The following is a 25,306-nucleotide window of genomic DNA, read 5'->3' on the forward strand; positions in this document are numbered from 1 at the left end:
AGACTCCTAGCCGCTACAGTATAGGGGGTCTCAGGTCCAACTTTGGTATTCACAAAATGTATAATACAACGATTGCACTTTTGAAAGGTTAAATATTGTTGTCAAATTCATTGGCCTCTCTATAAAACAAGTCCGTTATCTCATTTGAATTCCATTTTCAGTGCAACAGCAACTTTAGTAACAATTCCTAATAATTATTGCGCCTCCTGTAAATGAAAAAAAAAATGGTTGACAGCTCCTTTTGTTTCGACCCATGTTCTGTAAATAAGTCTACCCTCTGTTTAGGTCAAGATTTCTAATGTGGAGCTTCCTTGACGCTCCCTGACATTGTGGCCGATGTGTGATTTACGCTGTCAAAGTTCAGTCATCCCAGGAAAGCAGCCCACCTCCAATCTTTGAGTAGTTTTTGCCGAGTGGTCAAGGCGATGGACTTGAAATCCATTGGGGTTTCCCCGCGCAGGTTCGAATCCTGTCAGCTACGTGCGCCTCCCTTTTGGCCCTTTCTTCCCAGTGTTCCAGTGATAATGGGTTTCTCCAGGGAGATAACACGTGCAGACATTTCCAACGCACCTGAGCTGAATTAAGCTGATGGACTTTAGCAGCAAGGCCTGTGACTATTGATCTCGTATTATTTGAGTTTTCTGTGCAACAGCTAAGTAAATATAGATTGATGACAATTTTGGCTCCTGTTGTGATCCAAACGAGCGGTTGACCTGCTCCTTATGTCGCAGTCTCTTTTGACTGATGCCATGTAAAAAACTTGGCGCATTCTTTCGGCCAAGAGTTCACATGTGGACTGTCTTTGACGGTGCTTGACGTCATCCCCGCTTAGAGGCTTCATATGTCAACGTCCAACTGTTCCGGGACAGCATCCTATGTTCCCGTTGGATGCAGTTTGGTCCCCGTGCTCAACCCCATAGACTCGACGTGCACTGGAGATTACCAGCGCAGGTTCACATCCTGTTACTACGTAAGCCTTAACTTTGACCCTTTTTTCCCATTGTTCAAGTGGAAGGTGGGATTTGCTTCCTAAGGGGAGGTGTTACACACAGGCATTCACGTAGCGCATGGTCTGAAAGTATGGGGTCAAATGGCAGAGTTTGGGGATGAACAATAACAATATGGCTTTGTGGATTCAGATGTGGGAGAAATGTAAACACTCCAAGCCACGAGGACGCCGGTAAATGCAGTAATGTCTCTGGAAGGAGCTGACATTTGAAGACGTACCTTCAAAGTGTCGGGGGTATATATGGGTGCAGAGCTGCTTGCATAGCCCACGACCCCTCTGTGGGATTCCTAGGCAATGCATTGTCCAAGTAGGCCGTCTAAATCATTTCCCATGACTTGGAGGTTTAGCCAGTGAATTACAGAGCAACAAAAGTGGCCCCCCTTCCACACATGTTTCAAAATTGAGAGAGGTGAATTTATTCATGTTCAGTACATATAGAATTTGTACTCATCAGCCCAACTGAAGCGTGTCAAAGTGAGGAATGATGTCAAGGAAATCTAAAAGAACGAGGAAACAGTTGCAGGAGATTGTTATTGGAGGGCATCAAAGTGAGCGAATTCCCTGACCGGGAATCGAACCCGGGCCGCGGCGGTGAGAGCGCCGAATCCTAGCCACTAGACCATCAGGGAGAGTCAAGAGGAGAAAGAACGAGAATGAAAACAATATAACCCAGTAGTCAGGCTCCCACAAGTTTGGTCGTTACACCTCGTTATTTCGCATTGGAAAGCAGCCCGGCTTGAGTCTTTGAGTAGTTGTGGCCGAGTGGTCAAGGCGATGGACTCGAAATCCATTGGGGTTTCCCCGTGCAGGTTGGAATCCTGCCAGCTACGTATCCCTCCCTTTTGGCCCTTTCTTCCCAGTGTTCCAGTGATAATGGGTTTCTCCAGGGAGATAACGCATGCAGACATTCCCAACGCTCCTGAATTCCTAGCCAATGCATTGTCCAAGTAGGCCTTCTAAATCATTTCCCATGACTTGGAGGTTTAGTCAATGAATTACAGCAAAACCCCTCAAAACTGTCAATCCATCAGCCGGGTCTGTATGCAAGTTGGGATCCTCCGTTTTTATACCAGCTGCTACATTGGCAACTGTACGTTGTTCTTTAAAATGTGATGGGGAGCAACAAAAGCGGGCCCCCTTCTATACATCTTTCAACATTGAGAGAGGTGTATTTATTCATCTTCAGTTCATATAGAATTTGTACTTATCAGCCCAACTGAAATGTGTCAAAGTGTGGAATGATGTGATGGAGATCTAAAAGCACAAGGAAACAGTTGCAGCAAAACCCCTCAAAACTGTCAATCCATCAGCCGGGTCTGTATGCAAGTTGGGATCCTCCGTTTTTATACCAGCTGCTACATTGGCAACTGTACGTTGTTCTTTAAAATGTGATGGGGAGCAACAAAAGCGGGCCCCCTTCTATACATCTTTCAACATTGAGAGAGGTGTATTTATTCATCTTCAGTTCATATAGAATTTGTACTTATCAGCCCAACTGAAATGTGTCAAAGTGTGGAATGATGTGATGGAGATCTAAAAGCACAAGGAAACAGTTGCAGGAGATTGTTATTGGAGAGCATCAATGTGATCTAATTCCCTGACCGGGAATCGAACCCGGGCCGCGGCGGTGAGAGCGCCGAATCCTAGCCACTAGACCATCAGGGAGAGTCAAGAAGGGAAGGAGCGAGAATGAAAACTATATAACCCAGTAGTCAGGCTCCCACAAATTTGGTCCTTACACCTCGTTATTTCGCATTGGAAAGCAGCAGAGGCTTGCTGCCGGTCAGCATTCCCTGAGCGAGACTCCTAGCCGCTACAGTATAGGGGGTCTCAGGTCCAACTTTGGTATTCACAAAATGTATAATACAACGATTGCACTTTTGAAAGGTTAAATATTGTTGTCAAATTCATTGGCCTCTCTATAAAACAAGTCCGTTATCTCATTTGAATTCCATTTTCAGTGCAACAGCAACTTTAGTAATAATTCCTAATAATTATTGCGCCTCCTGTAAATGAAAAAAAAATGGTTGACAGCTCCTTTTGTTTCGACCCATGTTCTGTAAATAAGTCTACCCTCTGTTTAGGTCAAGATTTCTAATGTGGAGCTTCCTTGACGCTCCCTGACATTGTGGCCGATGTGTGATTTATGCTGTCAAAGTTCAGTCATCCCAGGAAAGCAGCCCACCTCCAATCTTTGAGTAGTTGTGGCCGAGTGGTCAAGGCGATGGACTTGAAATCCATTGGGGTTTCCCCGCGCAGGTTCGAATCCTGTCAGCTACGTACGCCTCCCTTTTGGCCCTTTCTTCCCAGTGTTCCAGTGATAATGGGTTTCTCCAGGGAGATAACACGTGCAGACATTTCCAACGCACCTGAGCTGAATTAAGCGGCAAAAACAAATAATGTTCCAGATGGACTTTAGCAGCAAGGCCTGTGACTATTGATCTCGTATTATTTGAGTTTTCTGTGCAACAGCTAAGTAAATATAGATTGATGACAATTTTGGCTCCTGTTGTGATCCAAACGAGCGGTTGACCTGCTCCTTATGTCGCAGTCTCTTTTGACTGATGCCATGTAAAAAACTTGGCGCATTCTTTCGGCCAAGAGTTCACATGTGGACTGTCTTTGACGGTGCTTGACGTCATCCCCGCTTAGAGGCTTCATATGTCAACGTCCAACTGTTCCGGGACAGCATCCTATGTTCCCGTTGGATGCATTTTGGTCCCCGTGCTCAACCCCATAGACTCGACGTGCACTGGAGATTACCAGCGCAGGTTCACATCCTGTTACTACGTAAGCCTTAACTTTGACCCTTTTTTCCCATTGTTCAAGTGGAAGGTGGGATTTGCTTCCTAAGGGGAGGTGTTACACACAGGCATTCACGTAGCGCATGGTCTGAAAGTATGGGGTCAAATGGCAGAGTTTGGGGATGAACAATAACAATATGGCTTTGTGGATTCAGATGTGGGAGAAATGTAAACACTCCAAGCCACGAGGACGCCGGTAAATGCAGTAATGTCTCTTGAAGGAGCTGACATTTGAAGACGTAGCTTCAAAGTGTCTGGGGTATATATGGGTGCAGAGCTGCTTGCATAGCCCACGACCCCTCTGTAAGATTCCTAGGCAATGCATTGTCCAAGTAGGCCGTCTAAATCATTTCCCATGACTTGGAGGTTTAGCCAGTGAATTACAGAGCAACAAAAGTGGCCCCCCTTCCACACATGTTTCAAAATGGAGAGAGGTGTATTTATTCATGTTCAGCACATATAGAATTTGTACTCATCAGCCCAAGTGAAGCGTGTCAAAGTGAGGAATGATGTCAAGGAAATCTAAAAGAACAAGGAAACAGTTGCAGGAGATTGTTATTGGAGAGCATCAAAATGAGCAACTTCCCTGACCGGGAATCGAATCCTGGCCGCGGCGGTGAGAGCGCCGAATCCTAGCCACTAGACCATCAGGGAGAGTCAAGAGGAGAAAGAACGAGAATGAAAACTATATAACCCAGTAGTCAGGCTCCCACAAATTTGGTCGTTACACCTCGTTATTTCGCATTTGAAAGCAGCAGAGGCTTGCTGCCGGTCAGCATTCCCTGAGCGAGACACCTAGCCGCTACAGCATAGGGGGTCTCAGGTCCAACTTTGGTATTCACAAAATGTATAATACAACGATTGCACTTTTGAAAGGTTAAATATTGTTGTCAAATTCATTGGCCTCTCTATAAAACAAGTCCGTTATCTCATTTGAATTCCATTTTCACTGCAACAGCAACTTTAGTAATAATTCCTAATAATTATTGCGCCTCCTGTAAAGGAAAAAAAAATGGTTGACAGCTCCTTTTGTTTCGACCCATGTTCTGTAAATAAGTCTACCCTCTGTTTAGGTCAAGATTTCTAATGTGGAGCTTCTTTGACGCTCCCTGACATTGTGGCCGATGTGTGATTTGCGCTGTCAAAGTTCAGTCATCCCAGGAAAGCAGCCCACCTCCAATCTTTGAGTAGTTGTGGGCGAGTGGTCAAGGCGATGGACTTGAAATCCATTGGGGTTTCCCCGCGCAGGTTAGAATCCTGTCAGCTACGTATGCCTCCCTTTTGGCCCTTTCTTCCCAGTGTTCCAGTGATAATGGGTTTCTCCAGGGAGATAACACGTGCAGACATTTCCAACGCACCTGAGCTGAATTAAGCGGCAAAAACAAATAATGTTCCTGATGGACTTTAGCAGCAAGGCCTGTGACTATTGATCTCGTATTATTTGAGTTTTCTGTGCAACAACTAAGTAAATATAGATTGATGACAATTTTGTGGAGCTTCCTTGATGCTCCCTGACATTGTGGCCGATGTGTGATTTACGCTGTCAAAGTTCAGTCATCCCAGGAAAGCAGCCCACCTCCAATCTTTGAGTAGTTGTGGCCGAGTGGTCAAGGCGATGGACTTGAAATCCATTGGGGTTTCCCAGCGCAGGTTCGAATCCTGTCAGCAACGTACGCCTCCCTTTTGGCCCTTTCTTCCCAGTGTTCCAGTGATAATGGGTTTCTCCAGGGAGATAACACGTGCAGACATTTCCAACGCACCTGAGCTGAATTAAGCGGCAAAAACAAATAATGTTCCTGATGGACTGTAGCAGCAAGGCTTGTGACTATTGATCTCGTATTATTTGAGTTTTCTGTGCAACAGCTAAGTAAATATAGATTGATGACAATTTTGGCTCCTGTTGTGATCCAAACGAGCGGTTGACCTGCTCCTTATGTCGCAGTCTCTTTTGACTGATGCCATGTAAAAAATTGGCGCGTGCTTTCTAGAGGCCAAGAGTTTACCAGCGCAGGTTCACATTCTGTTACTACGTAAACCTTAACTTTGACCCTTTTTTCCCATTGTTCAAGTGGAAGGTGGGAGTTGCTTCCTAAGGGGAGGTGTTACACACAGGCATTCACGTAGCGCATGGTCTGAAAGTATGGGGTCAAATGGCAGAGTTTGGGGATGAACAATAACAATATGGCTTTGTGGATTCAGATGTGGGAGAAATGTAAACACTCCAAGCCACGAGGACGCCGGTAAATGCAGTAATGTCTCTGGAAGGAGCTGACATTTGAAGACGTACCTTCAAAGTGTCGGGGGTATATATGGGTGCAGAGCTGCTTGCATAGCCCACGACCCCTCTGTGGGATTCCTAGGCAATGCATTGTCCAAGTAGGCCGTCTAAATCATTTCCCATGACTTGGAGGTTTAGCCAGTGAATTACAGAGCAACAAAAGTGGCCCCCCTTCCACACATGTTTCAAAATGGAGAGAGGTGTATTTATTCATGTTCAGCACATATAGAATTTGTACTCATCAGCCCAACTGAAGCGTGTCAAAGTGAGGAATGATGTCAAGGAAATCTAAAAGAACGAGGAAACAGTTGCAGCAGATTGTTATTGGAGAGCATCAAAATGAGCAAATTCCCTGACCGGGAATCGAACCCGGGCCGCGGCGGTGAGAGCGCCGAATCCTAGCCACTAGACCATCAGGGAGAGTCAAGAGAAGAAAGAACAAGAATGAAAACAATATAACCCAGTAGTCAGGCTCCCACAAGTTTGGTCGTTACACCTCGTTATTTCGCATTGGAAAGCAGCCCGGCTTGAGTCTTTGAGTAGTTGTGGCCGAGTGGTCAAGGCGATGGACTCGAAATCCATTGGGGTTTCCCTGCGCAGGTTCGAATCCTGTCAGCTACGTATGCCTCCCTTTCTTCTCAGTGTTCCAGTGATAATGGGTTTCTCCAGGGAGATAACACGTGCAAACATTTCCAACGCACCTGAGCTGAATTAAGCGGCAAAAACAAATAATGTTCCTGATGGACTTTAGCAGCAAGGCCTGTGACTATTGATCTCGTATTATTTGAGTTTTCTGTGCAACAGCTAAGTAAATATAGATTGATGACAATTTTGGCTCCTGTTGTGATCCAATCGAGCGGTTGACCTGCTCCTTATGTCGCAGTCTCTTTTGACTGATGCCATGTAAAAAACTTGGCGCATTCTTTCGGCCAAGAGTTCACATGTGTACTGTCCCTGACGGTTCTTGACGTCATCCCCGCTTAGAGGCTTCACATGTCAAAGTCCAACTGTTCCAGGACAGCATCCTATGTTCCCGTTGGATTCAGTTTCGTCCCCGTGCTCAACCCCATAGACTCGACGTGCACTGGAGATTAGCAGCGCAGGTTCACATCCTGTTACTACGTAAGCCTTAACTTTGACCCTTTTTTCCCATTGTTCAAGTGGAAGGTGGGATTTGCTTCCTAAGGGGAGGTGTTACACACAGGCATTCACGTAGCGCATGGTCTGAAAGTATGGGGTCAAATGGCAGAGTTTGGGGATGAACAATAACAATATGGCTTTGTGGATTCAGATGTGGGAGAAATGTAAACACTCCAAGCCACGAGGACGCCGGTAAATGCAGTAATGTCTCTGGAAGGAGCTGACATTTGAAGACGTAGCTTCAAAGTGTCGGGGGTATATATGGGTGCAGAGCTGCTTGCATAGCCCACGACCCCTCTGTGGGATTCCTAGGCAATGCATTGTCCAAGTAGGCCGTCTAAATCATTTCCCATGACTTGGAGGTTTAGCCAGTGAATTACAGAGCAACAAAAGTGGCCCCCCTTCCACACATGTTTCAAAATTGAGAGAGGTGAATTTATTCATGTTCAGTACATATAGAATTTGTACTCATCAGCCCAACTGAAGCGTGTCAAAGTGAGGAATGATGTCAAGGAAATCTAAAAGAACGAGGAAACAGTTGCAGGAGATTGTTATTGGAGGGCATCAAAATCAGCAAATTCCCTGACCGGGAATCGACCTGGGCCGCGGCGGTGAGAGCGCCGAATCCTAGCCACTAGACCATCAGGGAGAGTCAAGAGGAGAAAGAACGAGAATGAAAACAATATAACCCAGTAGTCAGGCTCCCACAAGTTTGGTCGTTACACCTCGTTATTTCGCATTGGAAAGCAGCCCGGCTTGAGTCTTTGAGTAGTTGTGGCCGAGTGGTCAAGGCGATGGACTCGAAATCCATTGGGGTTTCCCCGCGCAGGTTTGAATCCTGCCAGCTACGTATCCCTCCCTTTTGGCCCTTTCTTCCCAGTGTTCCAGTGATAATGGGTTTCTCCAGGGATATAACGCATGCAGACATTCCCAACGTTCCTGAATTCCTAGCCAATGCATTGTCCAAGTAGGCCTTCTAAATCATTTCCCATGACTTGGAGGTTTAGTCAATGAATTACAGCAAAACCCCTCAAAACTGTCAATCCATCAGCCGGGTCTGTATGCAAGTTGGGATCCTCCGTTTTTATACCAGCTGCTACATTGGCAACTGTACATTGTTCTTTAAAATGTGATGGGGAGCAACAAAAGCGGGCCCCCTTCTATACATCTTTCAACATTGAGAGAGGTGTATTTATTCATCTTCAGTTCATATAGAATTTGTACTTATCAGCCCAACTGAAATGTGTCAAAGTGTGGAATGATGTGATGGAGATCTAAAAGCACAAGGAAACAGTTGCAGGAAATTGTTATTGGAGAGCATCAATGTGATCTAATTCCCTGACCGAGAATCGAACCCGGGCCGCGGTGGTGAGAGCGCCGAATCCTAGCCACTAGACCATCAGGGAGAGTCAAGAGAAGAAACAACGAGAATGAAAACAATATAACCCAGTAGTCAGGCTCCCACAAGTTTGGTCGTTACACCTCGTTATTTCGCATTGGAAAGCAGCCCGGCTTGAGTCTTTGAGTAGTTGTGGCCGAGTGGTCAAGGCGATGGACTCGAAATCCATTGGGGTTTCCCCGCGCATGTTGGAATCCTGCCAGCTACGTATCCCTCCCTTTTGGCCCTTTCTTCCCAGTGTTCCAGTGATAATGGCTTTCTCCAGGGATATAACGCATGCAGACATTCCCAACGCTCCTGAATTCCTAGCCAATGCATTGTCCAAGTAGGCCTTCTAAATCATTTCCCATGACTTGGAGGTTTAGTCAATGAATTACAGCAAAACCCCTCAAAACTGTCAATCCATCAGCCGGGTCTGTATGCAAGTTGGGATCCTCCGTTTTTATACCAGCTGCTACATTGGCAACTGTACGTTGTTCTTTAAAATGTGATGGGGAGCAACAAAAGCGGGCCCCCTTCTATACATCTTTCAACATTGAGAGAGGTGTATTTATTCATCTTCAGTTCATATAGAATTTGTACTTATCAGCCAAACTGAAGTGTGTCAAAGTGTGGAATGATGTGATGGAGATCTAAAAGCACAAGGAAACAGTTGCAGGAGATTGTTATTGGAGAGCATCAATGTGATCTAATTCCCTGACCGGGAATCGAACCCGGGCCGCGGCGGTGAGAGCGCCGAATCCTAGCCACTAGACCATCAGGGAGAGTCAAGACGGGAAGGAGCGAGAATGAAAACTATATAACCCAGTAGTCAGGCTCCCACAAATTTGGTCGTTACACCTCGTTATTTCGCATTGGAAAGCAGCAGAGGCTTGCTGCCGGTCAGCATTCCCTGAGCGAGACTCCTAGCCGCTACAGTATAGGGGGTCTCAGGTCCAACTTTGGTATTCACAAGATGTATAATACAACGATTGCACTTTTGAAAGGTTAAATATTGTTGTCAAATTCATTGGCCTCTCTATAAAACAAGTCCGTTATCTCATTTGAATTCCATTTTCAGTGCAACAGCAACTTTAGTAATAATTCCTAATAATTATTGCGCTTCCTGTAAATGAAAAAAAAAATGGTTGACAGCTCCTTTTGTTTCGACCCATGTTCTGTAAATAAGTCTACCCTCTGTTTAGGTCAAGATTTCTAATGTGGAGCTTCCTTGACGATCCCTGACATTGTGGCCGATGTGTGATTTACGCTGTCAAAGTTCAGTCATCCCAGGAAAGAAGCCCACCTCCAATCTTTGAGTAGTTGTGGCCGAGTGGTCAAGGCGATGGACTTGAAATCCATTGGGGTTTCCCCGCGCAGGTTCGAATCCTGTCAGCTACGTACGCCTTCCTTTTGGCCCTTTCTTCCCAGTGTTCCAGTGATAATGGGTTTCTCCAGGGAGATAACACGTGCAGACATTTCCAACGCACCTGAGCTGAATTAAGCGGCAAAAACAAATAATGTTCCTGATGGACTTTAGCAGCAAGGCCTGTGACTATTGATCTCGTATTATTTGAGTTTTCTGTGCAACAGCTAAGTAAATATAGATTGATGACAATTTTGGCTCCTGTTGTGATCCAAACGAGCGGTTGACCTGCTCCTTATGCGTGTCCAATCCTGCTGACATCAAAGCACTGTCGGTTTGCAGATCCACATGAATATTTAACGAATCAAAGAACAAGTTGATGCCGTCGTCTCGGTTTCCTGATTGTGTACTTTTCTTGTTTAACACTACGTATCGTAAGTTACCTGGACAATAACTCAATTTGCATAAACTAATGGCCGACATCGTCGGTTTAGCAGAATATACAACCCTCCAGTCACAGAAACGCATGTCAATAGACCTACTCAACATAACACACCAAAAGTGAATACAACTTTTACACACTGGAGTCGTAGAACAATGGTAAAAAATGTCATGTCTATGCTGATGGGGAACTTTAGGCTCTCCACGACTCTCCCTGACGAGAACATCGTTCTTAAACAGGTGCGCGAGCAAAGGAAGGGCGGATCTTTAAAACAAAGAGATTTTTTTGTGAACATCACAATCTAAAATGACCCTCCTGCGACGTCATTAGCAAAAGGCAGCAAGAGAAGAGCGTTCCCTGAGGAGGGGTGTCAAACCCGGGCCGCCAAACCCGGGCCGCAGCGTGTGAGAGCGCCGGATCTTAGCCACTAGACGATCAGGATCCAGACAAATAGGACCAGGGAATTTGGCTGTGGAGGTGATCCTTTGAAAAAAGGCAAAGAAGCGTTCCTGGGTCTTTACCCGTTTCAGGCAGCGTCAAAAGCAAGTTCCCTGACCGGGAATCGAACCCGGGCCGCGGCGGTGAAAGCGCCGAATCCTAGCCACTAGACGATCTGGAAGGTATTGCCTGTTACACAAGAGGTCACAAAAGTGAATATTATTTTTATACTGTGGCTCAAATTTGGCTTTTCACATTCATACTGTGACGTCCTTCAGTCCTTGTTCTTTCGAGACGCACACAGTTCTCATTTAAGCCACCTAGGCTGAAACTACCAATATGTGTTTAGAAAAACAAATAGGACCAGGGAATTTGGCTGTGGAGGTGATCCTTTGAAAAAAGGCAAAGAAGCGTTCCTTGGTCTTTACCCGTTTCAGGCAGCGTCAAAAGCAAGTTCCCTGACCGGGAATCGAACCCGGGCCGCGGCGGTGAAAGCGCCGAATCCTAGCCACTAGACCACCAGGGAGTCGAGAGTCAACAGTTCAGGGTCCCAGTCTTATGTCGCAGTCTCTTTTGACAGATGCCATGTAAAAAACTTGGCGCATTCTTTCGGCCAAGAGTTCACATGTGGACTGTCTTTGACGGTGCTTGACGTCATCCCCGCTTAGAGGCTTCATATGTCAACGTCCAACTGTTCCGGGACAGCATCCTATGTTCCCGTTGGATGCAGTTTGGTCCCCGTGCTCAACCCCATAGACTCGACGTGCACTGGAGATTACCAGCGCAGGTTCACATCCTGTTACTACGTAAGCCTTAGATTTGACCCTTTTTTCCCATTGTTCAAGTGGAAGGTGGGATTTGCTTCCTAAGGGGAGGTGTTACACACAGGCATTCACGTAGCGCATGGTCTGAAAGTATGGGGTCAAATGGCAGAGTTTGGGGATGAACAATAACAATATGGCTTTGTGGATTCAGATGTGGGAGAAATGTAAACACTCCAAGCCACGAGGACGCCGGTAAATGCAGTAATGTCTCTGGAAGGAGCTGACATTTGAAGACGTAGCTTCAAAGTGTCGGGGGTATATATGGGTGCAGAGCTGCTTGCATAGCCCACGACCCCTCTGTGGGATTCCTAGGCAATGCATTGTCCAAGTAGTCCGTCTAAATCATTTCCCATGACTTGGAGGTTTAGCCAGTGAATTACAGAGCAACAAAAGTGGCCCCCCTTCCACACATGTTTCAAAATGGAGAGAGGTGAATTTATTCATGTTCAGTACATATAGAATTTGTACTCATCAGCCCAACTGAAGCGTGTCAAAGTGAGGAATGATGTCAAGGAAATCTAAAAGAACGAGGAAACAGTTGCAGGAGATTGTTATTGGAGGGCATCAAAATGAGCAAATTCTCTGACGGGGAATCGAACCCCGGCCGCGGCGGTGAGAGCGCCGAATCCTAGCCACTAGACCATCAGGGAGAGTCAAGAGGAGAAAGAACGAGAATGAAAACAATATAACCCAGTAGTCAGGCTCCCACAAGTTTGGTCGTTACACCTCGTTATTTCGCATTGGAAAGCAGCCCGGCTTGAGTCTTTGAGTAGTTGTGGCCGAGTGGTCAAGGCGATGGACTCGAAATCCATTGGGGTTTCCCCGCGCATGTTGGAATCCTGCCAGCTACGTATCCCTCCCTTTTGGCCCTTTCTTCCCAGTGTTCCAGTGATAATGGGTTTCTCCAGGGATATAACGCATGCAGACATTCCCAATGCTCCTGAATTCTTAGCCAATGCATTGTCCAAGTAGGCCTTCTAAATCATTTCCCATGACTTGGAGGTTTAGTCAATGAATTACAGCAAAACCCCTCAAAACTGTCAATCCATCAGCCGGGTCTGTATGCAAGTTGGGATCCTCCGTTTTTATACCAGCTGCTACATTGGCAACTGTACGTTGTTCTTTAAAATGTGATGGGGAGCAACAAAAGCGGGCCCCCTTCTATACATCTTTCAACATTGAGAGAGGTGTATTTATTCATCTTCAGTTCATATAGAATTTGTACTTATCAGCCAAACTGAAGTGTGTCAAAGTGTGGAATGATGTGATGGAGATCTAAAAGCACAAGGAAACAGTTGCAGGAGATTGTTATTGGAGAGCATCAATGTGATCTAATTCCCTGACCGGGAATCGAACCCGGGCCGCGGCGGTGAAAGCGCCAAATCCTAGCCACTAGACCACCAGGGAATCGAGAGTCAACAGTTCAGGGTCCCAGAGCTTGGAAAAAGGAAAAATCACACTACCCTTAAAACAACTAAATCACCCTTAAAGAGAGATTCCTGGGCCAAAGACAGCTGCCACTCACTGTCCATGGAGACTCAGCTTAGTGGCTCATGACCTCCCATCGTGCGAGACGGAGACATAAATACTCCAACGACGGGACAGGGAGAATTTAAGCAAAGCTGAAGCTTATGGAAATATGCCGGAATGGTGTTCAGCAAGAGCCGGAGGAGAGTCGATCGGGAGCGTGTCCAATCCTGCTGACATCAAAGCACTGTCGGTTTGCAGATCCACATGAATATTTAACGAATCAAAGAACAAGTTGATGCCGTCGTCTCGGTTTCCTGATTGTGTACTTTTCTTGTTTAACACTACGTATCGTAAGTTACCTGGACAATAACTCAATTTGCATAAACTAATGGCCGACATCGTCGGTTTAGCAGAATATACAACCCTCCAGTCACAGAAACGCATGTCAATAGACCTACTCAACATAACACACCAAAAGTGAATACAACTTTTACACACTGGAGTCGTAGAACAATGGTAAAAAATGTCATGTCTATGCTGATGGGGAACTTTAGGCTCTCCACGACTCTCCCTGACGAGAACATCGTTCTTAAACAGGTGCGCGAGCAAAGGAAGGGCGGATCTTTAAAACAAAGAGATTTTTTTGTGAACATCACAATCTAAAATGACCCTCCTGCGACGTCATTAGCAAAAGGCAGCAAGAGAAGAGCGTTCCCTGAGGAGGGGTGTCAAACCCGGGCCGCCAAACCCGGGCCGCAGCGTGTGAGAGCGCCGGATCTTAGCCACTAGACGATCAGGATCCAGACAAATAGGACCAGGGAATTTGGCTGTGGAGGTGATCCTTTGAAAAAAGGCAAAGAAGCGTTCCTGGGTCTTTACCCGTTTCAGGCAGCGTCAAAAGCAAGTTCCCTGACCGGGAATCGAACCCGGGCCGCGGCGGTGAAAGCGCCGAATCCTAGCCACTAGACGATCTGGAAGGTATTGCCTGTTACACAAGAGGTCACAAAAGTGAATATTATTTTTATACTGTGGCTCAAATTTGGCTTTTCACATTCATACTGTGACGTCCTTCAGTCCTTGTTCTTTCGAGACGCACACAGTTCTCATTTAAGCCACCTAGGCTGAAACTACCAATATGTGTTTAGAAAAACAAATAGGACCAGGGAATTTGGCTGTGGAGGTGATCCTTTGAAAAAAGGCAAAGAAGCGTTCCTTGGTCTTTACCCGTTTCAGGCAGCGTCAAAAGCAAGTTCCCTGACCGGGAATCGAACCCGGGCCGCGGCGGTGAAAGCGCCGAATCCTAGCCACTAGACCACCAGGGAGTCGAGAGTCAACAGTTCAGGGTCCCAGAGATTGCAAAAAGGAAAAATCACACTACCCTTAAAACAACTAAATCACCCTTAAAGAGAAAGATTCTTGGGCCAAAGACAGCTGCCACTCACTGTCCATGGAGACTCAGCTTAATGGCTCATGACCTCCCATCGTGCGAGACGGAGACAAAAATACTCCAACGACGGGACAGGGAGAATTTAAGCAAAGCTGAAGCTTATGGAAATATGCCGGAATGGTGTTCAGCAAGAGCCGGAGGAGAGTCGATCGGGAGCGTGTCCAATCCTGCTGACATCAAAGCACTGTCGGTTTGCAGATCCACATGAATATTTAACGAATCAAAGAACAAGTTGATGCCGTCGTCTCGGTTTCCTGATTGTGTACTTTTCTTGTTTAACACTACGTATCGTAAGTTACCTGGACAATAACTCAATTTGCATAAACTAATGGCCGACATCGTCGGTTTGGCAGAATACAACCCTCCAGTCACAGAAACGCATGTCAATAGACCTACTCAACATAACACACCAAAAGTGAATAAAACTTTTACACACTGGAGTTGTAGAACAATGGTAAAAAATGTCATGTCTATGCTGATGGGGAACTTTAGGCTCTCCACCACTCTCCCTGACGAGAACATCGTTCTTAAACAGGTGCGCGAGCAAAGGAAGGGCGGATCTTTAAAACAAAGACATTTTTTTGTGAACATCACAATCTAAAATGACCCTCCTGCGACGTCATTAGCAGAAGGCAGCAAGAGAAGAGCGTTCCCTGAGGAGGGGTGTCAAACCCGGGCCGCGGCGTGTGAGAGCGCCGAATCCTAGCCACTAGACGATCTGGAAGGTATTGCCTGTTACACAGGAGGTCACAAAAGTGAATATTATTTTTATACCGTGGCTCAAATTTGGCTTTTCACATTCATACTGTGACGTCCTTCAGTCCTTGTTCTTTCCAGACGCACACAGTTCTCATTTAAGCCACCTAGGCTGAAACTACCAATATGTTTCTTGAAAGTCCATAAACCTTGGTGATCTCTTGGACCTCCCCTAACTACGCTTTCCCTTCCCCCATGTACACATTGTGGAAAATGTTGAGACCAAGGAGTGTCCTCTGCGCGTTGGTGGTATAGTGGTTGAGCATAGCTGCTTCCCAAGCAGTTGACCTGGGTTCGATTCCCGGCCAATGCATTGCGTGGTGGGCCTTTTGGTATGAGGAATTACTTGGAATAATGTAGCTTTTCTTCCCATAACACCTACCACTGTGGCCTCGAAGGCTCAGAAACTGCAACTCCACGCGTGGTGCTCTCTCCCACAGTAGTGCTAATGAATGTGGCTGCTTGCCTTTTGCTGCCAATCCACAGAAAATACGGGTTCGCCTACAATGCCTGTTACTCTAATTTGAGGAGAGTGTTGATCCACGTTCTGTGCGCAAATAGGACCAGGGAATTTGGCTGTGGAGGTGATCCTTTGAAAAAAGGCAAAGAAGCGTTCCTGGGTCTTTACCCGTTTCAGGCAGCGTCAAAAGCAAGTTCCCTGACCTGGAATCGAACCCGGGCCGCGGCGGTGAAAGCGCCGAATCCTAGCCACTAGACAACCAGGGAGTCGAGAGTCAACAGTTCAGGGTCCAAGAGCTTGGAAAAAGGAAAAATCACACTACCCTTAAAACAACTAAATCACCCTTAAAGAGACAGATTCCTGGGCCAAAGACAGCTGCCTCTCACTGTCCATGGAGATCCCGGGCCACGGCGGTGAAAGCGCCGAATCCTAGCCACTAGACCACCAGGGAGTCGAGAGTCAACAGTTCGGGGTCCCAGAGCTTGGAAAACGGAAAAATCACACTACCCTTAAAACAACTAAATCACCCTTAAAGAGACAGATTCCTGGGCCAAAGACAGCTGCCACTCACTGTCCATGGAGACTCAGCTTAGTGGCTCATGACCTCCCATCGTACGAGACGGAGACAAAAATACTCCAACGACGGGACAGGGAGAATTTAAGCAAAGCTGAAGCTTATGGAAATATGCCGGAATGGTGTTCAGCAAGAGCCGGAGGAGAGTCGATCGGGAGCGTGTCCAATCCTGCTGACATCAAAGCACTGTCGGTTTGCAGATCCACATGAATATTTAACGAATCAAAGAACAAGTTGATGCCGTCGTCTCGGTTTCCTGATTGTGTACTTTTCTTGTTTAACACTACGTATCGTAAGTTACCTGGACAATAACTCAATTTGCATAAACTAATGGCCGACATCGTCGGTTTAGCAGAATATACAACCCTCCAGTCACAGAAACGCATGTCAATAGACCTACTCAACATAACACACCAAAAGTGAATACAACTTTTACACACTGGAGTCGTAGAACAATGGTAAAAAATGTCATGTCTATGCTGATGGGGAACTTTAGGCTCTCCACGACTCTCCCTGACGAGAACATCGTTCTTAAACAGGTGCGCGAGCAAAGGAAGGGCGGATCTTTAAAACAAAGAGATTTTTTTGTGAACATCACAATCTATAATGACCCTCCTGCGACGTCATTAGCAGAAGGCAGCAAGAGAAGAGAGTTCCCTGAGGAGGGATGTAAAACCCGGGCCGCCAAACCCGGGCCGCCAAACCCGGGCCGCCAAACCCGGGCCGCCAAACCCGGGCCGCCAAACCCGGGCCGCCAAACCCGGGCCGCGGCGTGTGAGAGCGCCGAATCCTAGCCACTAGACGATCCGGAAGGTATTGCCTGTTACACAAGAGGTCACAAAAGTGAATATTATTTTTATACCGCTGCTCAAATTTGGCTTTTCACATTTATACTGTGACGTCCTTCAGTCCTTGTTCTTTCGAGACGCACACAGTTCTCATTTAAGCCACCTAGGCTGAAACTACCAATATGTGTTTAGAAAAACAAATAGGACCAGGGAATTTGGCTGTGGAGGTGATCCTTTGAAAAAAGGCAAAGAAGCGTTCCTGGGTCTTTACCCGTTTCAGGCAGCGTCAAAAGCAAGATCCCTGACCGGGAATCGAACCCGGGCCGCGGCGGTGAAAGCGCCGAATCCTAGCCACTAGACCACCAGGGAGTCGAGAGTCAACAGTTCAGGGTCCCAGAGCTTGGAAAAAGGAAAAATCACACTACCCTTAAAACAACTAAATCACCCTTAAAGAGACAGATTCCTGGGCCAAAGACAGCTGCCACTCACTGTCCATGGAGACTCAGCTTAGTGGCTCATGACCTCCCATCGTACGAGACGGAGACAAAATACTCCAACGACGGGACAGGGAGAATTTAAGCAAAGCTGAAGCTTATGGAAATATGCCGGAATGGTGTTCAGCAAGAGCCGGAGGAGAGTCGATCGGGAGCGTGTCCCATCCTGCTGACATCAAAGCACTGTCGGTTTGCAGATCCACATGAATATTTAACGAATCAAAGAACAAGTTGATGGCGTCGTCTCTGTTTCCTGATTGTGTACTTTTCTTGTTTAACACTACGTATCGTAAGTTACCTGGACAATAACTCAATTTGCATAAACTAATGGCCGACATCGTCGGTTTAGCAGAATATACAACCCTCCAGTCACAGAAACGCATGTCAATAGACCTACTCAACATAACACACCAAAAGTGAATACAACTTTTACACACTGGAGTCGTAGAACAATGGTAAAAAATGTCATGTCTATGCTGATGGGGAACTTTAGGCTCTCCACGACTCTCCCTGACGAGAACATCGTTCTTAAACAGGTGCGCGAGCAAAGGAAGGGCGGATCTTTAAAACAAAGAGATTTTTTTGTGAACATCACAATCTAAAATGACCCTCCTGCGACGTCATTAGCAAAAGGCAGCAAGAGAAGAGCGTTCCCTGAGGAGGGGTGTCAAACCCGGGCCGCAGCGTGTGAGAGCGCCGGATCTTAGCCACTAGACGATCAGGATCCAGACAAATAGGACCAGGGAATTTGGCTGTGGAGGTGATCCTTTGAAAAAAGGCAAAGAAGCGTTCCTGGGTCTTTACCCGTTTCAGGCAGCGTCAAAAGCAAGTTCCCTGACCGGGAATCGAACCCGGGCCGCGGCGGTGAAAGCGTCGAATCCTAGCCACTAGACGATCTGGAAGGTATTGCCTGTTACACAAGAGGTCACAAAAGTGAATATTATTTTTATACTGTGGCTCAAATTTGGCTTTTCACATTCATACTGTGACGTCCTTCAGTCCTTGTTCTTTCGAGACGCACACAGTTCTCATTTAAGCCACCTAGGCTGAAACTACCAATATGTGTTTAGAAAAACAAATAGGACCAGGGAATTTGGCTGTGGAGGTGATCCTTTGAAAAAAGGCAAAGAAGCGTTCCTTGGTCTTTACCCGTTTCAGGCAGCGTCAAAAGCAAGTTCCCTGACCGGGAATCGAACCCGGGCCGCGGCGGTGAAAGCGCCGAATCCTAGCCACTAGACCACCAGGGAGTCGAGAGTCAACAGTTCAGGGTCCCAGAGATTGCAAAAAGGAAAAATCACACTACCCTTAAAACAACTAAATCACCCTTAAAGAGACAGATTCCTGGGCCAAAGACAGCTGCCACTCACTGTCCATGGAGACTCAGCTTAATGGCTCATGACCTCCCATCGTGCGAGACGGAGACAAAAATACTCCAACGACGGGACAGGGAGAATTTAAGCAAAGCTGAAGCTTATGGAAATATGCCGGAATGGTGTTCAGCAAGAGCCGGAGGAGAGTCGATCGGGAGCGTGTCCAATCCTGCTGACATCAAAGCACTGTCGGTTTGCAGATCCACATGAATATTTAACGAATCAAAGAACAAGTTGATGCCGTCGTCTCGGTTTCCTGATTGTGTACTTTTCTTGTTTAACACTACGTATCGTAAGTTACCTGGACAATAACTCAATTTGCATAAACTAATGGCCGACATCGTCGGTTTGGCAGAATACAACCCTCCAGTCACAGAAACGCATGTCAATAGACCTACTCAACATAACACACCAAAAGTGAATAAAACTTTTACACACTGGAGTTGTAGAACAATGGTAAAAAATGTCATGTCTATGCTGATGGGGAACTTTAGGCTCTCCACCACTCTCCCTGACGAGAACATCGTTCTTAAACAGGTGCGCGAGCAAAGGAAGGGCGGATCTTTAAAACAAAGACATTTTTTTGTGAACATCACAATCTAAAATGACCCTCCTGCGACGTCATTAGCAGAAGGCAGCAAGAGAAGAGCGTTCCCTGAGGAGGGGTGTCAAACCCGGGCCGCGGCGTGTGAGAGCGCCGAATCCTAGCCACTAGACGATCTGGAAGGTATTGCCTGTTACACAGGAGGTCACAAAAGTGAATATTATTTTTATACCGTGGCTCAAATTTGGCTTTTCACATTCATACTGTGACGTCCTTCAGTCCTTGTTCTTTCCAGACGCACACAGTTCTCATTTAAGCCACCTAGGCTGAAACTACCAATATGTTTCTTGAAAGTCCATAAACCTTGGTGATCTCTTGGACCTCCCCTAACTACGCTTTCCCTTCCCCCATGTACACATTGTGGAAAATGTTGAGACCAAGGAGTGTCCTCTGCGCGTTGGTGGTATAGTGGTTGAGCATAGCTGCTTCCCAAGCAGTTGACCTGGGTTCGATTCCCGGCCAATGCATTGCGTGGTGGGCCTTTTGGTATGAGGAATTACTTGGAATAATGTAGCTTTTCTTCCCATAACACCTACCACTGTGGCCTCGAAGGCTCAGAAACTGCAACTCCACGCGTGGTGCTCTCTCCCACAGTAGTGCTAATGAATGTGGCTGCTTGCCTTTTGCTGCCAATCCACAGAAAATACGGGTTCGCCTACAATGCCTGTTACTCTAATTTGAGGAGAGTGTTGATCCACGTTCTGTGCGCAAATAGGACCAGGGAATTTGGCTGTGGAGGTGATCCTTTGAAAAAAGGCAAAGAAGCGTTCCTGGGTCTTTACCCGTTTCAGGCAGCGTCAAAAGCAAGTTCCCTGACCTGGAATCGAACCCGGGCCGCGGCGGTGAAAGCGCCGAATCCTAGCCACTAGACAACCAGGGAGTCGAGAGTCAACAGTTCAGGGTCCAAGAGCTTGGAAAAAGGAAAAATCACACTACCCTTAAAACAACTAAATCACCCTTAAAGAGACAGATTCCTGGGCCAAAGACAGCTGCCTCTCACTGTCCATGGAGATCCCGGGCCACGGCGGTGAAAGCGCCGAATCCTAGCCACTAGACCACCAGGGAGTCGAGAGTCAACAGTTCGGGGTCCCAGAGCTTGGAAAACGGAAAAATCACACTACCCTTAAAACAACTAAATCACCCTTAAAGAGACAGATTCCTGGGCCAAAGACAGCTGCCACTCACTGTCCATGGAGACTCAGCTTAGTGGCTCATGACCTCCCATCGTACGAGACGGAGACAAAAATACTCCAACGACGGGACAGGGAGAATTTAAGCAAAGCTGAAGCTTATGGAAATATGCCGGAATGGTGTTCAGCAAGAGCCGGAGGAGAGTCGATCGGGAGCGTGTCCAATCCTGCTGACATCAAAGCACTGTCGGTTTGCAGATCCACATGAATATTTAACGAATCAAAGAACAAGTTGATGCCGTCGTCTCGGTTTCCTGATTGTGTACTTTTCTTGTTTAACACTACGTATCGTAAGTTACCTGGACAATAACTCAATTTGCATAAACTAATGGCCGACATCGTCGGTTTAGCAGAATATACAACCCTCCAGTCACAGAAACGCATGTCAATAGACCTACTCAACATAACACACCAAAAGTGAATACAACTTTTACACACTGGAGTCGTAGAACAATGGTAAAAAATGTCATGTCTATGCTGATGGGGAACTTTAGGCTCTCCACGACTCTCCCTGACGAGAACATCGTTCTTAAACAGGTGCGCGAGCAAAGGAAGGGCGGATCTTTAAAACAAAGAGATTTTTTTGTGAACATCACAATCTATAATGACCCTCCTGCGACGTCATTAGCAGAAGGCAGCAAGAGAAGAGAGTTCCCTGAGGAGGGATGTAAAACCCGGGCCGCCAAACCCGGGCCGCCAAACCCGGGCCGCCAAACCCGGGCCGCCAAACCCGGGCCGCCAAACCCGGGCCGCCAAACCCGGGCCGCGGCGTGTGAGAGCGCCGAATCCTAGCCACTAGACGATCCGGAAGGTATTGCCTGTTACACAAGAGGTCACAAAAGTGAATATTATTTTTATACCGCTGCTCAAATTTGGCTTTTCACATTTATACTGTGACGTCCTTCAGTCCTTGTTCTTTCGAGACGCACACAGTTCTCATTTAAGCCACCTAGGCTGAAACTACCAATATGTGTTTAGAAAAACAAATAGGACCAGGGAATTTGGCTGTGGAGGTGATCCTTTGAAAAAAGGCAAAGAAGCGTTCCTGGGTCTTTACCCGTTTCAGGCAGCGTCAAAAGCAAGATCCCTGACCGGGAATCGAACCCGGGCCGCGGCGGTGAAAGCGCCGAATCCTAGCCACTAGACCACCAGGGAGTCGAGAGTCAACAGTTCAGGGTCCCAGAGCTTGGAAAAAGGAAAAATCACACTACCCTTAAAACAACTAAATCACCCTTAAAGAGACAGATTCCTGGGCCAAAGACAGCTGCCACTCACTGTCCATGGAGACTCAGCTTAGTGGCTCATGACCTCCCATCGTACGAGACGGAGACAAAATACTCCAACGACGGGACAGGGAGAATTTAAGCAAAGCTGAAGCTTATGGAAATATGCCGGAATGGTGTTCAGCAAGAGCCGGAGGAGAGTCGATCGGGAGCGTGTCCCATCCTGCTGACATCAAAGCACTGTCGGTTTGCAGATCCACATGAATATTTAACGAATCAAAGAACAAGTTGATGGCGTCGTCTCTGTTTCCTGATTGTGTACTTTTCTTGTTTAACACTACGTATCGTAAGTTACCTGGACAATAACTCAATTTGCATAAACTAATGGCCGACATCGTCGGTTTGGCAGAATACAACCCTCCAGTCACAGAAACGCATGTCAATAGACCTACTCAACATAACACGCCAAAAGTGAATAAAACTTTTACACACTGGAGTCGTAGAACAATGGTAAAAAATGTCATGTCTATGCTGATGGGGAACTTTAGGCTCTCCACGACTCCCCCTGACGAGAACATCGTTCTTAAACAGGTGCGCGAGCAAAGGAAGGGCGGATCTTTAAAACAAAGACATTTTTTTGTGAACATCACAATCTAAAATGACCCTCCTGCGACGTCATTAGCAGAAGGCAGCAAGAGAAGAGCGTTCCCTGAGGAGGGGTGTCAAACCCGGGCCGCGGCGTGTGAGAGCGCCGAATCCTAGCCACTAGACGATCCGGAAGGTATTGCCTGTTACACAAGAGGTCACAAAAGTGAATATTATTTTTATACCGTGGCTCAAATTTGGCTTTTCACATTCATACTGTGACGTCCTTCAGTCCTTGTTCTTTCGAGATGCACACAGTTCTCATTTAAGCCACCTAGGCTGAAACTACCAATATGTGTTTAGAAAAACAAATAGGACCAGGGAATTTAGCTGTGGAGGTGATCCTTTGAAAAAAGGCAAAGAAGCGTTCCTGGGTCTATACCCGTTTCAGGCAGCGTCAAAAGCAAGTTCCCTGACCGGGAATCGAACCCGGGCCGCGGCAGTGAAAGCGCCGAATCCTAGCCACTAGACCACCAGGGAGTCAAGAGTCAACAGTTCAGGGTCCCAGAGCTTGGAAAAAGGAAAAATCACACTACCCTTAAAACAACTAAATCACCCTTAAAGAGACAGATTCCTGGGCCAAAGACAGCTGCCACTCACTGTCCATGGAGACTCAGCTTAGTGGCTCATGACCTCCCATCGTGCGAGATGGAGACAAAAATACTCCAACGACGGGACAGGGAGAATTTAAGCAAAGCTGAAGCTTATGGAAATATGCCGGAATGGTGTTCAGCAAGAGCTGGAGGAGAGTCGATCGGGAGCGTGTCCCATCCTGCTGACATCAAAGCACTGTCGGTTTGCAGATCCACATGAATATTCAACGAATCAAAGAACAAGTTGATGCCGTCGTCTCGGTTTCCTGATTGTGTACTTTTCTTGTTTAACACTACGTATCGTAAGTTACCTGGACAATAACTCAATTTGCATAAACTAATGGCCGACATCGTCGGTTTGGCAGAATACAACCCTCCAGTCACATCAACGCATGTCAATAGACCTACTCAACATAACACACCAAAAGTGAATAAAACTTTTACACACTGGAGTCGTAGAACAATGGTAAAAAATGTCATGTCTATGCTGATGGGGAACTTTAGGCTCTCCACGACTCTCCCTGACGAGAACATCGTTCTTAAACAGGTGCGCGAGCAAAGGAAGGGCGGATCTTTAAAACAAAGAGATTTTTTTGTGAACATCACAATCTAAAATGACTCTCCTGCGACGTCATTAGCAGAAGGCAGCAAGAGAAGAGCGTTCCCTGAGGAGGGGTGTCAAACCCGGGCCGCGGCGTGTGAGAGCGCCGAATCCTAGCCACTAGACGATCCGGAAGGTATTGCCTGTTACACAAGAGGTCACAAAAGTGAATATTATTTTTATACCGTGGCTCAAATTTGGCTTTTCACATTCATACTGTGACGTCCTTCAGTCCTTGTTCTTTTGAGACGCACACAGTTCTCATTTAAGCCACCTAGGCTGAAACTACCAATATGTGTTTAGAAAAACAAATAGGACCAGGGAATTTGGCTGTGGAGGTGATCCTTTGAAAAAAGGCAAAGAAGCGTTCCTGGGTCTTTACCCGTTTCAGGCAGCGTCAAAAGCAAGTTCCCTGACCGGGAATCGAACCCGGGCCGCGGCGGTGAAAGCGCCGAATCCTAGCCACTAGACCACCAGGGAGTCAAGAGTCAACAGTTCAAGGTCCCAGAGTTTGGAAAAAGGAAAAATCACACTACCCTTAAAACAACTAAATCACCCTTAAAGAGACAGATTCCTGGGCCAAAGACAGCTGCCACTCACTGTCCATGGAGACTCAGCTTAGTGGCTCATGACCTCCCATCGTGCGAGACGGAGACAAAAATACTCCAACGACGGGACAGGGAGAATTTAAGCAAAGCTGAAGCTTATGGAAATATGCCGGAATGGTGTTCAGCAAGAGCCGGAGGAGAGTCGATCGGCCCAACTGAAGCGTGTCAAAGTGAGGAATGATGTCAAGGAAATCTAAAAGAACGAGGAAACAGTTGCAGGAGATTGTTATTGGAGGGCATCAAAATGAGCAAATTCCCTGACCGGGAATCGAACCCGGGCCGCGGCAGTGAGAGCGCCGAATCCTAGCCACTAGACCATCAGGGAGAGTCAAGAGGAGAAAGAACGAGAATGAAAACAATATAACCCAGTAGTCAGGCTCCCACAAATTTGGTCGTTACACCTCGTTAGTTCGCATTGGAAAGCAGCCCGGCTTGAGTCTTTGAGTAGTTGTGGCCGAGTGGTCAAGGCGATGGACTCGAAATCCATTGGGGTTTCCCCGCGCAGGTTCGAATCCTGCCAGCTACGTATCCCTCCCTTTTGGCCTTTTCTTCCCAGTGTTCCAGTGATAATGGGTTTCTCCAGGGAGATAACGCATGCAGACATTCCCAACGCTCCTGAATTCCTAGCCAATGCATTGTCCAAGTAGGCCTTCTAAATCATTTCCCATGACTTGGAGGTTTAGTCAATGAATTACAGCAAAACCCCTCAAAACTGTCAATCCATCAGCCGGGTCTGTATGCAAGTTGGGATCCTCCGTTTTTATACCAGCTGCTACATTGGCAACTGTATGTTGTTCTTTAAAA

The 25,306-nt window shown here is 46.8% G+C and overlaps 26 non-coding genes across 26 annotated transcripts; 13 read left to right on the forward strand and 13 right to left on the reverse strand.

The window, feature by feature from the left end:
- The first annotated feature begins 399 nt into the window (after positions 1 to 399).
- Positions 400 to 481, forward strand: trnas-uga (transfer RNA serine (anticodon UGA)). Its single transcript has one exon. It is a non-coding gene; the product is annotated as a tRNA-Ser (tRNA).
- A 1,085-nt stretch (positions 482 to 1,566) lies between these two features.
- trnae-cuc (transfer RNA glutamic acid (anticodon CUC)) lies at positions 1,567 to 1,638 on the reverse strand. Its single transcript has one exon. It is a non-coding gene; the product is annotated as a tRNA-Glu (tRNA).
- Positions 1,639 to 1,757: 119 nt separating this feature from the next.
- trnas-cga (transfer RNA serine (anticodon CGA)) lies at positions 1,758 to 1,839 on the forward strand. The gene has a single exon. It is a non-coding gene; the product is annotated as a tRNA-Ser (tRNA).
- Positions 1,840 to 2,602: 763 nt separating this feature from the next.
- Positions 2,603 to 2,674, reverse strand: trnae-cuc (transfer RNA glutamic acid (anticodon CUC)). The gene has a single exon. It is a non-coding gene; the product is annotated as a tRNA-Glu (tRNA).
- A 533-nt stretch (positions 2,675 to 3,207) lies between these two features.
- On the forward strand, positions 3,208 to 3,289 carry trnas-uga (transfer RNA serine (anticodon UGA)). Its single transcript has one exon. It is a non-coding gene; the product is annotated as a tRNA-Ser (tRNA).
- A 1,711-nt stretch (positions 3,290 to 5,000) lies between these two features.
- On the forward strand, positions 5,001 to 5,082 carry trnas-uga (transfer RNA serine (anticodon UGA)). Its single transcript has one exon. It is a non-coding gene; the product is annotated as a tRNA-Ser (tRNA).
- Positions 5,083 to 5,405: 323 nt separating this feature from the next.
- On the forward strand, positions 5,406 to 5,484 carry trnas-uga (transfer RNA serine (anticodon UGA)). The gene has a single exon. It is a non-coding gene; the product is annotated as a tRNA-Ser (tRNA).
- A 955-nt stretch (positions 5,485 to 6,439) lies between these two features.
- On the reverse strand, positions 6,440 to 6,511 carry trnae-cuc (transfer RNA glutamic acid (anticodon CUC)). The gene has a single exon. It is a non-coding gene; the product is annotated as a tRNA-Glu (tRNA).
- A 119-nt stretch (positions 6,512 to 6,630) lies between these two features.
- On the forward strand, positions 6,631 to 6,712 carry trnas-cga (transfer RNA serine (anticodon CGA)). Its single transcript has one exon. It is a non-coding gene; the product is annotated as a tRNA-Ser (tRNA).
- A 1,287-nt stretch (positions 6,713 to 7,999) lies between these two features.
- Positions 8,000 to 8,081, forward strand: trnas-cga (transfer RNA serine (anticodon CGA)). The gene has a single exon. It is a non-coding gene; the product is annotated as a tRNA-Ser (tRNA).
- Positions 8,082 to 8,756: 675 nt separating this feature from the next.
- On the forward strand, positions 8,757 to 8,838 carry trnas-cga (transfer RNA serine (anticodon CGA)). Its single transcript has one exon. It is a non-coding gene; the product is annotated as a tRNA-Ser (tRNA).
- Positions 8,839 to 9,322: 484 nt separating this feature from the next.
- Positions 9,323 to 9,394, reverse strand: trnae-cuc (transfer RNA glutamic acid (anticodon CUC)). The gene has a single exon. It is a non-coding gene; the product is annotated as a tRNA-Glu (tRNA).
- A 534-nt stretch (positions 9,395 to 9,928) lies between these two features.
- On the forward strand, positions 9,929 to 10,010 carry trnas-uga (transfer RNA serine (anticodon UGA)). Its single transcript has one exon. It is a non-coding gene; the product is annotated as a tRNA-Ser (tRNA).
- A 1,299-nt stretch (positions 10,011 to 11,309) lies between these two features.
- trnae-uuc (transfer RNA glutamic acid (anticodon UUC)) lies at positions 11,310 to 11,381 on the reverse strand. Its single transcript has one exon. It is a non-coding gene; the product is annotated as a tRNA-Glu (tRNA).
- A 1,067-nt stretch (positions 11,382 to 12,448) lies between these two features.
- trnas-cga (transfer RNA serine (anticodon CGA)) lies at positions 12,449 to 12,530 on the forward strand. The gene has a single exon. It is a non-coding gene; the product is annotated as a tRNA-Ser (tRNA).
- A 484-nt stretch (positions 12,531 to 13,014) lies between these two features.
- On the reverse strand, positions 13,015 to 13,086 carry trnae-uuc (transfer RNA glutamic acid (anticodon UUC)). The gene has a single exon. It is a non-coding gene; the product is annotated as a tRNA-Glu (tRNA).
- A 1,313-nt stretch (positions 13,087 to 14,399) lies between these two features.
- trnae-uuc (transfer RNA glutamic acid (anticodon UUC)) lies at positions 14,400 to 14,471 on the reverse strand. The gene has a single exon. It is a non-coding gene; the product is annotated as a tRNA-Glu (tRNA).
- A 1,121-nt stretch (positions 14,472 to 15,592) lies between these two features.
- Positions 15,593 to 15,665, forward strand: trnag-ccc (transfer RNA glycine (anticodon CCC)). The gene has a single exon. It is a non-coding gene; the product is annotated as a tRNA-Gly (tRNA).
- Positions 15,666 to 17,471: 1,806 nt separating this feature from the next.
- Positions 17,472 to 17,543, reverse strand: trnae-uuc (transfer RNA glutamic acid (anticodon UUC)). The gene has a single exon. It is a non-coding gene; the product is annotated as a tRNA-Glu (tRNA).
- A 1,300-nt stretch (positions 17,544 to 18,843) lies between these two features.
- Positions 18,844 to 18,915, reverse strand: trnae-uuc (transfer RNA glutamic acid (anticodon UUC)). The gene has a single exon. It is a non-coding gene; the product is annotated as a tRNA-Glu (tRNA).
- Positions 18,916 to 20,036: 1,121 nt separating this feature from the next.
- trnag-ccc (transfer RNA glycine (anticodon CCC)) lies at positions 20,037 to 20,109 on the forward strand. Its single transcript has one exon. It is a non-coding gene; the product is annotated as a tRNA-Gly (tRNA).
- Positions 20,110 to 21,915: 1,806 nt separating this feature from the next.
- trnae-uuc (transfer RNA glutamic acid (anticodon UUC)) lies at positions 21,916 to 21,987 on the reverse strand. The gene has a single exon. It is a non-coding gene; the product is annotated as a tRNA-Glu (tRNA).
- Positions 21,988 to 23,108: 1,121 nt separating this feature from the next.
- Positions 23,109 to 23,180, reverse strand: trnae-uuc (transfer RNA glutamic acid (anticodon UUC)). Its single transcript has one exon. It is a non-coding gene; the product is annotated as a tRNA-Glu (tRNA).
- A 1,122-nt stretch (positions 23,181 to 24,302) lies between these two features.
- Positions 24,303 to 24,374, reverse strand: trnae-uuc (transfer RNA glutamic acid (anticodon UUC)). The gene has a single exon. It is a non-coding gene; the product is annotated as a tRNA-Glu (tRNA).
- A 381-nt stretch (positions 24,375 to 24,755) lies between these two features.
- On the reverse strand, positions 24,756 to 24,827 carry trnae-cuc (transfer RNA glutamic acid (anticodon CUC)). The gene has a single exon. It is a non-coding gene; the product is annotated as a tRNA-Glu (tRNA).
- A 119-nt stretch (positions 24,828 to 24,946) lies between these two features.
- Positions 24,947 to 25,028, forward strand: trnas-cga (transfer RNA serine (anticodon CGA)). The gene has a single exon. It is a non-coding gene; the product is annotated as a tRNA-Ser (tRNA).
- The last annotated feature ends 278 nt before the right edge of the window (positions 25,029 to 25,306 follow it).

Source organism: Channa argus, unplaced genomic scaffold (genome assembly GCF_033026475.1).
Source record: "Channa argus isolate prfri unplaced genomic scaffold, Channa argus male v1.0 Contig038, whole genome shotgun sequence".
NCBI lineage: Eukaryota > Metazoa > Chordata > Actinopteri > Anabantiformes > Channidae > Channa > Channa argus.